Here is a 13,675-nt window from a genome sequence, read left to right as displayed (position 1 = left end):
GGCAAAAACATTTGTTAGACTTGAAATCTGTGTCACAGTTTGGAAGTTTGTTTCTGTCTGTATTAGGGATCTGGGTAAACAAAGAGCCCAATGAGAAACATTAAGAGTGTCAGATGTGGAGCATCTTGGAGGTGTAACTCAAGCCGAGCTACGATCAGGACGTGTGATAGGACCAGAGGCGGACAATTTGAGACTGACTCGAGTTTGGAGGCACAGACATACGCAAAGAGATCAAAAACAATCATTGAACATCTATTTAAAGCAACGGGTTGACCAAAAAACGTTAGGTCAGGTTGAGATGCGAATTTCCCAAGCAAGCAAACAAAAACAATAATAATGGACATAAGAAAGTATATAAATGTAAGCAGTCACCCTAACACTGATTGAATTATCATCTATATACAACAGACTAATAACAATATACAATAATAAAGACAACAACAACCACAGGTTCTGTAATCCAATGTACTTTTACTTTAGAGGGTAATTGTTTTTAATGGCATTTCCTGTTTAGAGAGCCAAAGTCTGGGTAATGCAGTTAAAGTCTACACTGCATTACCTCATAATAATAATGTAAATGTGACTAACCTTACTGTGCTGGATTACACAATTTAAAGCTTCATGGGGACAGCACAGCAGTATGTAAACACACTATACACATTACACCTCATAAATTTGGTATGGCAAAGTGTTAGCAAGTGTTTACACTGTGTACACATCCAGCAGACATAGCAACATTAGCATTCAGTCCTTTTACCTCCGTTTTGGTCTCCACCAACTCCTAAGGATGTTGTTGTTGCGTTTGACCTTCTTTTCCTCCTCCCCTGTAGTTTTGTTCTTCTTGGATCTTGTGGCTGTTTTCACAAAGGTCCATTTAGGGTATCCAGAGGCTGTAAGTGCCCCCTTCAGGTGGTTCTGTTCCTTCTCTCTGGCTTGGGCGCTTGGTATGTTTTCCTTTCTGTGGTGCAGTGTTCTCATGTAGCTTATGCTCCAGTGGGTTGTGGGAATCGAAGAGTAGGTATTGGTCTATGTGTGTGGGTTTTCTGCAAAACACCAATTTGCTGTCCTCTTCAATGTGTACAGCGCAGTCCAGGAAGGCCAAACTGTTGTTGTGAACATCTTCTCATGTGTGTTACTGTCCACAGAGTTGATGTGTTCTGTGAAGGCTTTGCACTTCCTGGCTTTTAATTTTGACCCAGGTGTCGTCCACATATCTGTACCAGTGGCTTGGGTAGTCCATAAATGCATGGAATGGCTTCCCCAGGATACAAACGGTAATATTGTTCACGGGTGATGGTGTTGTCCTTCTGTAACTGTTGTAGACATTCTATGGCCTTTTTCTTGTATCCGCTGGTTGGGTCTCGTCTCAGTGTCTCATATGTGTTTGTGTCCATTTGTAGTGTGTTGACCTTGTTCTGGTAGTCAGCTGTGTTAAGTACTACCGTGCATCTTCCTTTGTCAGCAGGTAGGATAGTGATGTTTTGATCCTTGCTCAGAGATGTCACAGCCTTCCTTTCTTGGATGGTGAGGTTGGAAGGGAGTTGGATGAGGGATGAACCGTCTTCCAGTATCTTCAACCAAGTCCAGTTGCCCTTGACTTTAACCTTCGTTGGATAACTATGACCTGGATGACTGAGAATCTTCACAGATAACTTTATCTGTTTTTATCTTTGGTGCTAGGCAGATAGTATACAGCTGCCTGCTGTGGCCAAACACTGAGTGGTGAGAGTGAAGTTTACAAGGGCCTGAAAAAAACAAAGCAATGGGCTAAAAGACACTGAAACACTCTGAGGGGAACTGCAGAGATGGGTTCTCTGTGGGTTTGTCACGATGAGGAAATTCCTCTCACATTACACAGAGATGCTCACAAGTCTTTGAGCTAGAGTCCAAGTCAAGTCTCAAGTCACTCGTGCTGCGTTCAAACCAGGCTGCTTATAAAACTGCATAGCTATAAGGGATTCTGTAACTGTAACCTGTTTTTCACTTACAGAGCACAACCATGTAATGTGCAATGCAATTAATGACAGCTTATTAACTAGCCTACTGTAAGTCAACACACCCCGCAGATTCTTGAAACAGTGTAACGTTAACTAATGTTAAATAAAACTGTAACATTACATCATCAACAATAAACCTGTAACCTGTTTTTCACTTACAGAGCACAACCATGTAATGTGCAATGCAGTCAATGACAGCTTAAACTACTAAAGCCCCTTTTCCACTGCACGGTACCAGCTCGACTCGGCTGGCCTTTTTTTGGTTTTCCATTGTGGAAAAGTTGTACCTGTACCTGCTACCAGGTACTTTTTTTCGTATCACCTCAATCGAGGTTCAAGCGAGCTGAGGCAATACTAAAATGTGACATGAAAAACGCAGCAGACTGCTGATTGGTCAGAGAGAATTGTCACCATTCACTGCGTCATCATTGCGCGTGCCTGACAGAGCCCAACAGCAGAAAGTTTTATATTTTACAATTTTCATGTTATTTTATCACTAAATCCACTTCTGAGAAGTTTTGAGGTGAGAAATCAACTGTGTAGATTTCGAATATTGACATTTTTATGAGAAGTGATGGCCGAACAAAACTGTGCTTGAAAGTTTAATTTTTGAAAGTGTAGCGTCGCTATGACGACCAGCTACATTGAGGGGTACTATCTGCAATGGAAAACGGCCAAACCGAGTCAAGTAGGGCCCAGTCGGGGCAGTCGGGGCGAGTTGAGCTGGTACTGGTAATGGAAAAACGGCATAATTCTACACATCCCCAAGACTCTCAAACCAGTGTAACGTTATAACAAAATAAAACTGTAAGGTCACATGATCAACAATAAAACTTGAACTTAAATGATAAATGATTACGTTAATCGACCACCACAAGTTTGACAAGTAAACAAATGCTCATTCATCTTTTCATAACAAACGACAGTCGGAGTTAACGTCTCGTAGGTCGTAGCTAAAGCAAGAAGCAAGCTAACGTTACATGGCCAATGCTGAGCTAACCTATTTTGCATTCAGCGCTTCTTTGTTTGGGTCTTGTATGAAGTTTTAAAGCCAAAGTTTAATATGAATGGCACAGCAGCTACTGGTGTTTGTTGTCCTCTCTCACGTGTGGCAGGTGTTGTGCCGAATTCTGCACGCCTGCCGAGAATTGCATGCACCTCGTGGGTGGTAACGCTAATTCATGCTGAGAAAATAGGTGGATGCAAATCTTGGCAGTTCTGTCGAATTATGCATCCACCTCTTAAGGTCCTTTCCTGACACTTTGCTGTGCTCATTGACCAAACGTGATTATCACCACATGTTTTTGCAGAATCATGAAGAATGCTACTTCTTCTAAGTGTAAGAAATTATTAACAACTCTAAACGTTCATAAAATACTTCGACTCATTTATCACAATTGATGAACCCCACAAAGGATATTACAGCGTATAACAGGTAGGTTATAGGTAACGGAGGGAGGGGAAAAACAGCAAGCTCATCAGATGCTTCCTAAAAATAAACATTGTTCACGAGTCCCGCACCTCAAGTCCGAGTCGTGTCTGAAGTCAATGTGTGTGCGACTTAAGTCAGACTCGAGTCCGAGTCTCAAACTCAAGTCGCCATCTCTGACATTACACTTATTCAAAGAATCCATTGTGAATATAAAAATATTGATTAGTACAGCTTTAAGCGCGTTTTGAGAGAACATACAGAAATTATACAAACATTATCATAGAAACACAAGAGTAACAGCTACATGTCACGATGAATAATAACATGTGCGTGATGTTTACAGTTTATAGGTTCTCTCTTCAACCAAAACTCTGCTGCCAACGTGAATGAGTAAGTTTGGGTCGTGATCTCAGCATGTGCTCTCGAACACAACACATTGTCCCAGGAACTCATATTTTTCTGTGGACACGGTAAACACAAGGCTCGTATTACCAGCTCTAACCCTGTGCTCCCAGGCCCCCTCCACCACTCCCCTCAATCCCTTCTTCCTTTTATGTCTTTCTCCCCTCTTCACCACTCTCTTGCTGTAAATTCACACATTCCTCTCTTTCTCACAGAGGTCACAAACTTCTCCACTTTCGAAACATTTTCCTCCATATGACCTCCTCCTTCCCTCTCTGCACACACTTCTTACACCTCCATCTCTGTCTCTTTCCCCACTCTTCACCCTGTTTTGCAACCCCATCTTATGTTTCTGTGTGTGTGTATATATATATATACGGGCATGAACACACAGTTTGTCACATTATCCACATGCCTCTGAATGAACATGTGCTCGGTCTCCCTCTGGCTTGGAAGACATGAAGATTTCTTGGAAAACAATGGGCGGCGACACATCCAAACCGACGTCATTGCTCTGCTCCTTATTTGGCGTTAATATGCAAAGCAAGGGATCCAGTGCTGATATGTCTAAAAATATGCTGACCAAAACATTTGTCCATAGTATATTTACACTGACATATATATCTTACAAATCAATCAGTGCTTTTGATTTCAGAAGTTGTTCTATTTAAAGGTCAAATATAGAAGAAAGTGAGATTTACATGTCCTTTTTGATTATAAAGCAGGTCTAGGTGCTCAGTCCACAGAGAAATGCACACAGCTGTGTGTTTAAAAATGCAACCAGGACTTTGACGTTATGACGTCACATTTATACAGTCACTGCCCTCAGCCATGCCTCAGCACGGCAATTATTAGACTTTATTAACAACACATCATCAGTCACTCTGTCACTGAGCTAGCAAGCTTAAAGACAAAACTATTTTGAGGAAATGCTGCACAATCGTTGGATATCAGGAAGTCAATATATCATTGCACAGCTTTCCCATTTTCCCGTTTTTTGTCCTCTAGCTGCTCTGTCTCAACTCTAGGTGATGAAGTTGTGTAGTTTCCTGATGGACCGATAGCTTTACTTGTTGCTGAAGTAGCCACTAAGTGCTGCTAACTCTAATGTTAGCTGCTTTTAGTAAGTTAGTCATGCAGTAATCATCCAATTGGCTGATTCATATGGAAGAGTGTGAATTGAGACGCAGCTTATTGGTCTATAGAAAACTGTGAATCACAGAAAGTTAAAAAAAGAACAGAGGACATCAGAGGGAACACCAGGAAATATTTTCACTAACATCAGTGAACAAAGGTGAGTTTTGTTGAGAAAGTGGTCTTTTGATGAGAGGGGCCTTTAAGAGACAGGAGCTGCTGCAAGTCCTCCAACCAAATCAACAAAACAGGTTGTTTATCCATACCTCCCAAAACGACACATTCAAACGTTTCCTGTACCAGTCCAGCAACAGCGACTGGACATTAACTACGTTTTGATAGTCACATAACGCAAGTCACACGACATTACACACGTGGTTAACATTGTAAGACAGTTGCAGTTTGGTTAGCGGGCCTGCATGCGCAGAAGAATAACACGTCGTATGGAAGTAAGCAAGGAGCCACAAATGTTAGCTCCAGTTAGCCCATACTTGCTTACTCTCCCGATTTTCACAGGAGACGCCCGCATTTCATTGCCCTCTCCTGGTTTCCTCCCGGGGTCGCATTTCTCCCGAATTATGACAAATGTTCACAACTTTCTGTCCTTATCATTATATTCATTACCGTTTCTGGCACTGTACAAGGAATATGCCCCACAACTCTCTCTCTCTCTAGTATTTCCGCTTGTACAAGTAGCATGCAAGTGACTCAGAAGATAGCTTGTGATAAGATGCATTTGAGGTGGAAGAAAGGGAATTTGTGAGCAGATGATAGCACGGTAGAGGAGAAAGAGAATCACATGTTTAATTAGGGCTACGTCATCTTACTTCCTCCTTTGCTACATTTGTACAGCCCCTAGAGGTCGCTGCCACAATAAATGTAAATATGGTCGTAATAACGTACTGCACAAACTACCTATTTGGTCGTTTTACTGGGGAGGACAGGCTCGCTACAACGGCTTGTTTCAGACAGGATGAACTGAGGGCCAGCACAAAGAGCCAGTATAAGATAAATAAAACTGTGAATCATGCAAAACTACTCTAGTGGAGTCCCAGGATAAAAAGATACAGCTGGAAATATGGACAATATGTCTCCTTTAAATATAAAGTCATGTTATGTTATTTCCTGTTCTGTGTTTAATACATAAGGAGATGTTTAGAGGGTTTTGATCTGTGCCATCCAATACAAAGAGCTGCTTGCATGTTTGGTATTGAACATGTTACACTGTGTTCTCTAAAACATATGGGAACTTTTATTTTACTTTTACATAATGGCTACACTTCCTCCTCCTACCACTGATGTCATCCACCCAAGTGTAGCCGGTTTTGACTTGTTCCCCTGGTGGATTGGATAATGCCAACGTACAGAGCTTGGTGCTGAAACGCCTTTGTTCTCCTGGAATCACTCAAGCGTGATCTAATTATAAACAGGCTTTTTTTTCACTGAGTATTTTTTGTTTGCAAATCTGCAACCTGTTTTTCAAGAACCTGAAAAGATAGAGGAGTGCAGTTACTTTAACCAGAGAAAAAATGTGATCATTCAACAATGTGCACCCACTAGATAGTAAAAGACATGCAAAATACCCTTCCAACAACAATATAACTTATCCCATTAAAACCTGCACAGTGTAACAATAGCTCTCACTCTTTCATCAACAATCATAATGGATAAGCAACACCTCCCTGATGAAATATACAAGTAATTAACAGCTGTTTGCACTTCTTTATCATCTGATTTCCCAAATCAATCACTCCATTAATGGCCTCTCATATCCTTTGTGTCTGTCTTAGTCCCAATTCAACTGGTTTATGTTTCACAGAACAAAACTTGAACAACAGCTAAACAGGTAAATGGTATGTGACATTAAAAGAAAAAACTATTGCATTAGGGACTGTTCAAAAATGATTCTGGGGTCAGAAAATGGTAGTGGAGAGTAGGTGAGGGTATTTAAAATTCGTGATCATGTTTAAATAACTCTGGCTGTCGCCTGGAAAGGGAAACAAAGCAGGGCCTTGCTTGATAAATGAAATATCAGAATTAGCACTACTCTCTGCACCAGTAGTTTTCACACAGTCCATAAAGAAAAACAAAACAGGATGAAAACATAAAGGGAAACCAACCAATTTTAACAAATACTTTGAACATTGATTGGAACTCTTGGATTTGACCATTTTTGCTTGAGAAACTTAACACACTCACGATATTGTGGGATATGACCCATTCAAGCAAAAACACTTCTACACCAGACTTGTTGTTTTTAACACTTCAGTGTTAAAGGGAACCCAAATGTGCGGACATGCTGAAAAGGCAGTGTCCTGTTTGAAGTCCCATCCACACCACTCCGTTTTAGTTTACAAATGGAGAAATAAAACAAATACCATCTCCGTCCACACCAGCGTTTTAGCTGCATTTTAGAGTTGATCTCCATCTACATTAAAACCACTGAAAATGCACATCTAGTGGTCGTTCATGTACGCTGGGCATGCACATGCATGTGTAAACATGAAGCAGATGGTCTATTCAGTAGTTACAGAAGATTTGTATCACATTCTGCCTGTCAGTCATGTCTAGTTTACACTCTGAGTTTTGATCAGTTTATCTATTATTATGGTCTGTTGTATTTTGGGGTTCTGTCTTGCCTGTTGTCTTGTTTACTCTGTTTTGATTTTGGTTTCTCTGAGTTTTGGTTCCATGTCTTTGTTCCTAGTCCTGTGCCTTAGTTCATCTCTTAGTATTTGCTTCTAGTTCTTTGTCTGCATTAGTCTGCTCTGGACTCTGTGTTCTAGTTCTGTGTTCTCGTTTAGGTTTTGTCTGTTATGATCCCTGTGTTATAGTTGGTCAGTGTTTATCTGTTTACATGGGTTTCTGTTATTGTCTGAAGTTAGATTCTTGTCTGGTATTTTGCAACATGTGTTCTGTCTGTGTTGGTTATTCATTTTGCCCCATGTCTGCAAGTGTTCCGTCTGTTTCCCCAGTTGTCGTGTTTTTGGATTTAGCCTGCCTCCAACCAGTAAGCCTTGTATCTTGCTTGTGTGGATTAAAAACCCCACTCTGCTCGAGTGATTTGCGTTTGGGCTCTCACCTCCTCTGCGCTCACCCACGAAATCCTGACAATTAGAAAGAATAAAGTAATGCAGCCGAAGAACCACACCAGATATTTTTTTTTGTATGGACCAATAACGAGATGGGACTGTTACTGAATGTAACACAGGAGTTAAAAGCGGCTGTGGTAGCAGAAAACAGACTGGGAGTCGTCACAAAGTAAATACGGCAACATGCACAGTACCAGTGTAGGCTATAAGTGTTATTTGCATGGTGCAGAATATTTTATATAATAACTACCAAGTCAATAACTCTGTCAGTAGCATCGCGCTTCTACTTTGCATGACTTATGAGACCCAATCATAGAGCCAAACGCGAGCTTTGTTTCTAAAATCCTCTCTTGCAGAAAATAGAGATTCCTGCACACTACTGTTGCATTAAAGACATTTATTGAATCAGTTCGCCAAACTATTAACATCGGTGATAGATGAGCAGAGTATATGTGGTTTTTTTGCCACGTCTGCAGGGACCGAAATGTAACTTGTTGTTCTGATATAATATCTTGACTTTAAGAGCAGCAACATCCTTTTGTACAAGCTAAAGCTAAAAGTACAATTCTGGCTCAGGAAAATGCAAAGGTTGTGTCTAAAAAAACACAAAAATGAAGCTCCAAGATCCTTAAAAGAATAGCTCTACATTTTAGAAATGCAGTAAGCTACACTTATTTGCTTTGTTGCCGATAGTAAGATGAGAAGATTGATACTACTCTTATGTCTGTCCAGAGAATTCACGACTACAGCGAGCAGCCAGTTAGCTGAGCATAATGACTGGAACCTGGTGGAAACAGCCAGCCTGACTCTGTCTGAAATTAACAAAATCCACCTACCAGCCTGCCTAAAGCTCACTGATGAACACATTGTATCTTTGTTTAATTTGTGCAAAAAATACAAACTGCAAAAACATAATTATGGTGTTACGGGATGTTATGTGCTGGACTGTTTCTTAGTCCAGGAGCATGACAGTTACAATAAAACTTGAAAGCTACACTTGTTCGTTTCATGAATTAAACAATTAGATATAATCTGGAAATTAGTGCGCTTTACAGGTGATGGTAGGTGGCTTTTCTCCAGTCGTTGTGCTAAGCTAAGCTAACTGGCTGTTGGCTGTAGCCACATATTTGACTGACAGACACGACGTGGGATGAATCTTCTCCTCTTACTCGTGGCAAAACAGCGAATAAACATAGTCTATCTCTTAAAACTATTGCTTTAAAACATCTTATGGTTCGGGTCATCAGTATGTTTTGTCAGTGAAAAGAAAATATGAACGACCCTGACAGGAAACCAACATAGGCTGTTTTACCACCGATGACCATGTGGTAAACATGGTACAGGTGGCGTTATGGTCAGGCCCCTGTTGGAGACCTGCATCTCCCTGTGGTCTGCCAGCCTGGCACCACAGCCATTACCTCCATGTTTGCGTGTTATCGTTCCAATTTTCTAGCCACTGGGCAGCAAACAACCTGAAACTGCAACGTTACTCATTAACAGCCTTATCTGGAGAATCTCTATGCCTTTTCACGACCCAATCTGTCACCTGCCAGGGAAGCAGTTAGTGTGTGTATGTGTGTGTGTGTATGCACATATTTTCATATGATTGCATCAGCCTCCATGTGATTGAAAGGTGGAATGTGTGTGTAAGAGGTGAGGACCAGAAGAGGAGCTGCAGAAGCGTATCCGATTAATAAATCTGCCTTTTGGAAACATTGTAACTGTTATGGTGATTAAAATAGTTTAACAGCTGATCCTAAAGATGTTTTCACATGACACATATGAAATTATGTGTTCTGCATACTGCCATCTATCGTGTGTTTGTTTGTGCAAGTGAGTACAGGTATTGTTTTTTTCCAGTGTGCACATCCTCCACACACAGATATGCATGAACGTGTGTCGCTATCAGAGAAGAGGCCCAGGGTCAGTTTTACCACAGTGATAAACTCACAATAATAGCTTGCTCAGGACATACCTATGAAGTTCAAATCACACTGCCGCTCGTCCATCTCTATTTTTGAAAGATTGTGTAATAACTGTTGTGTATCAGTTTCTTTTCATCAAATTTACAGTTACAGTTGTATTGTAGGTGTATTAGAAGATATTAAGGTGCATTATAGTCTACCTTAGGATGGTTTTGATGGTTTATTGCATCATAATAAAGCTTTTTTTACCAGGCGAGGATGAAAATATTATATTTTTTCTGTATTTCATATCCATGTAGTCTGTAATGGTAAAATAAATATGTTAATCTACATTGGATTTATATTCCTTAGCTTCTGACCTTTCAAAGGAGACCAGAATTATGCATGTAGGCCTAATGGTTGAGGAGATATTACAGATTTATTTTGGATATGTGATTTTAGGCATTTTTCCTAGAAATAGGTGCCAGGTAGGTTAATCTGATGTGGATGTAAACTCCCTCATATTAAAACTGGAAGTCAGCAGTTTAACTTCAGCTGTTGTTTCATTTCAGATGCAATATGCGAATGTGGAAAACTGCGTCACTCACTGACTGCAGAGTACATACACAGTAAGATGACTCATGTTTTGGCTTTGCCCCTCCCCATCAATCTTATTCTCTGCGCACCGGTCTGGGTCCATGTCTCCAGGGTTTTGGCATGCACCCACAAGTCTTATCTCTTTGCTCAAATGGTCCAGTAAACAAATCAAACACACAAACATGTACAGGAACACACACACACACACACAAGCCATTCATTAATGAAAATACCCTCTGCAAATACTGCCTCTTCCTTTAAGCTTTTAAGTGCTTACAGGCCACATGCTGAGTAAAAAAAGGGGAATATTACAGGAATACTGACATTTGTTTATGAATCTTAAATATTCCCAAACAAAACTTGAATATCTGGAGTTTAAAAGTGAGTTTTCTAATTAGAGTTTTGTTAGCTGATGTTAGCATTAGCGAATGATTTTACCACCATTTCACAGCCTTTTAAAAAGAAGGGAGCCAAATACAGAAAAGGTAAGCTTGTTAAAGGGCATTTTAATAAATAAAAAAGGCTAAGGGCATGTGTTAGAAGTGTGGTTCATGTCCTTGGTATTTTTGATAGAGAGTTGAGGATTTTTGAGACTTGGGATTTTAGCAGCATTCGACAATTTCAATAAAACACATGGTGCGTGTGTTATTGAGTGATTTTAGTGTTTTTGTATTATTTATCATTTTTTATAAAATTATATATTATATATTAAATATTAAATTATATATTAAATCACCTAATCTCACCTTTCAGTGTTAAAACAAAAGTGATGTGGCCCATTTTCTAATTAATGTATCTACACCTCTTTATCCTGCTTTAATTGGAAATGATGCAATTAGAAGCAATCTAATCAAGCAAACAATGCCAAGTGGAGGCTCTTTGAGGAGTCATTGTGTTTGATCACAAAGCCTTCCTAATGGTACATTGACCAGATACATTGATGTATAAATAACTGTACACATTGTTTTATTTTATTTTGTATGTTACCATACGTGTGTAGCATGAATTAACTACAAATTTAGTTTCGTTATGTAGCTTTGTGCTGTATAATGACTAATAAACAACCTTGTACCTTGTATCAGCAGAGAATGGTAAGAATGTCCTGACATCAGGTTAAAAGAAGACAACATACGTATTCCTTCATTTGGGATATTTGAAAGAAATAAAGAAATACAGAAACATAATTAATAATTAATTAAGTTTGAGGTTGAGGAACATTACAACTACTACTACTCTAAAATAAGAACTAATTTTACATTTAAATTCATGTAGAAATTCTGTTTCATGCAGGTTTTGTGTACTTTTATGCAGCTCTGATCAAAGTGGAGCCCATCATATCAGTTTAGCTGGACTAAAGAGGCTAAACAGCCCATTTGCCCTCTTTGGCTGAGCTGCCCCTCAGGAGGGATGTTTTTTTAAATTATTGCTGTATAAATACGAGTAGCCCATAGTTGCTAAAGTTTTACTAAATTAACTCTCCACATCCTCCAAAGATAAACTGTCTGATAGATTGAACGGTTAAACTACAGTATTTCACAAGAAAAGCAAATATTAGAGAAAATGCTTGAAAATAAATATAATCTTGTGTACTGAGTTTCTTTTTATTTTCTGATTTCATAGATACCGTTTAAAGCAAAGTCTCTTAGCATATCCAAAGAGTTAAATTATCAAGTATATTAGTCTCTGACAGCAGGCCTGTGAGAGTGACAATACCACAGTAGAAGGAAGCTTATAAAGGAAGCTTTGACTCTCATGTCAACCACAGCAAGACACCAAAACCTGCTGAAAATGTTTCAGATAGGAGCAGTACACCAGCAAAATGTTTAACAAACTGGCCTATTGACCTGTTTCCCTATATGTGTACTACCCCATCCTGCTGACTTTAGATACATTATGTTGTGCGGAGAGTCAAAGACAAGAATGTGTGTCAGAAGTGGCAGAAGTATACGGCTCAGCTCTGCAGGACTAAAGCATTTTATTGTAGTGAGTCTGTGATTCAGGTGGCCTTGTTGTTCTGTTCACTCAGCAGAGCGCAAAACACTGGGTTGCTCAGTTATGCAGACTTTAGTAGCCAAGGTTATGTCACAGCTGCCTTTTGTTCTGCTATCATGAATTAACAGTTTGTTCAGGAAGTGCAGAGGTCTCTCAGGTGAATCTGAGGTTTCCTATGAAATCACGAGAGATGCTAATAAAGCTGAGGGACTGAAAGTTCAAGGGTCCTCGTCGCCCTGCCTCTGCAGCTGGAGCGTCCCTGAGCAAAACTGAATCCTCTGGAGGAAGTACCAACATGCTCAAACAGACTTCCATACAAAAAATGACAGTTTTTATGAATAAACCAAAGTAGGCATGTGTAGAAACAGTAAATACACCCATCTTTACAGTTGTTTGTGTTGTTATTATCAGGCTAAAATCAAACCAAAGACTGCAACATATAAAGCAATATGTTATTTATATATATATATTGCAGAAAAAATGTATAGCCTTGTGTCTGATCATTGTTTGTTTTCCCAGTTTGTTGGAGTGAGGAACTAACATATCCTGTACATGCTCCTAAACATAACTTAAAGTGAAAGACACTGGAGCTATTTAAAGAAGTCATGGGCTTTGTTGCAGACCTATCATATCGCATCACATCATTTCTGAAAGTAATGAGCCTTTACATTGAAGTGGTATCAAGTTCACGTGCAGGAAGGATATGAGGGACACGCATCGATGTGGACGACTCTGTCATTCTCACACTGAACAGGCAGCTTTTAAACAGCTATCAAATCTTTATTAAAACTCATTTACATGGGTCACATTTATAGGTCACAAACCTGCAGTCTAAAAAGGGAGAGGTTGACAACCTTCTACTAGCAGCATGGGTTAGGGGAGCTGTTTTTCATCCTATGCAAAGGGAATATATGTATATATAATATATATATGTGTGTGTGTGTGTATATGTATGTATGTATGTGTGTATATATATATATATATATATATATATATATATATATATATATATATATATATGTGTGTGTGTGTGTGTATATGTATATATATGTGTATATATATACAGGGTGGAGACACACCAGCAGCCCCTGCAGTGTGAGGAGTGATGTCTCAGTGAGTGGGCTA

This window comes from Micropterus salmoides, unplaced genomic scaffold (genome assembly GCF_014851395.1).
Source record: "Micropterus salmoides isolate LMB-PRFRI ecotype aquatic unplaced genomic scaffold, ASM1485139v1 Ms_hic_scaffold_2, whole genome shotgun sequence".
Lineage (NCBI taxonomy): Eukaryota > Metazoa > Chordata > Actinopteri > Centrarchiformes > Centrarchidae > Micropterus > Micropterus salmoides.
This window is presented reverse-complemented; position numbering follows the sequence as displayed.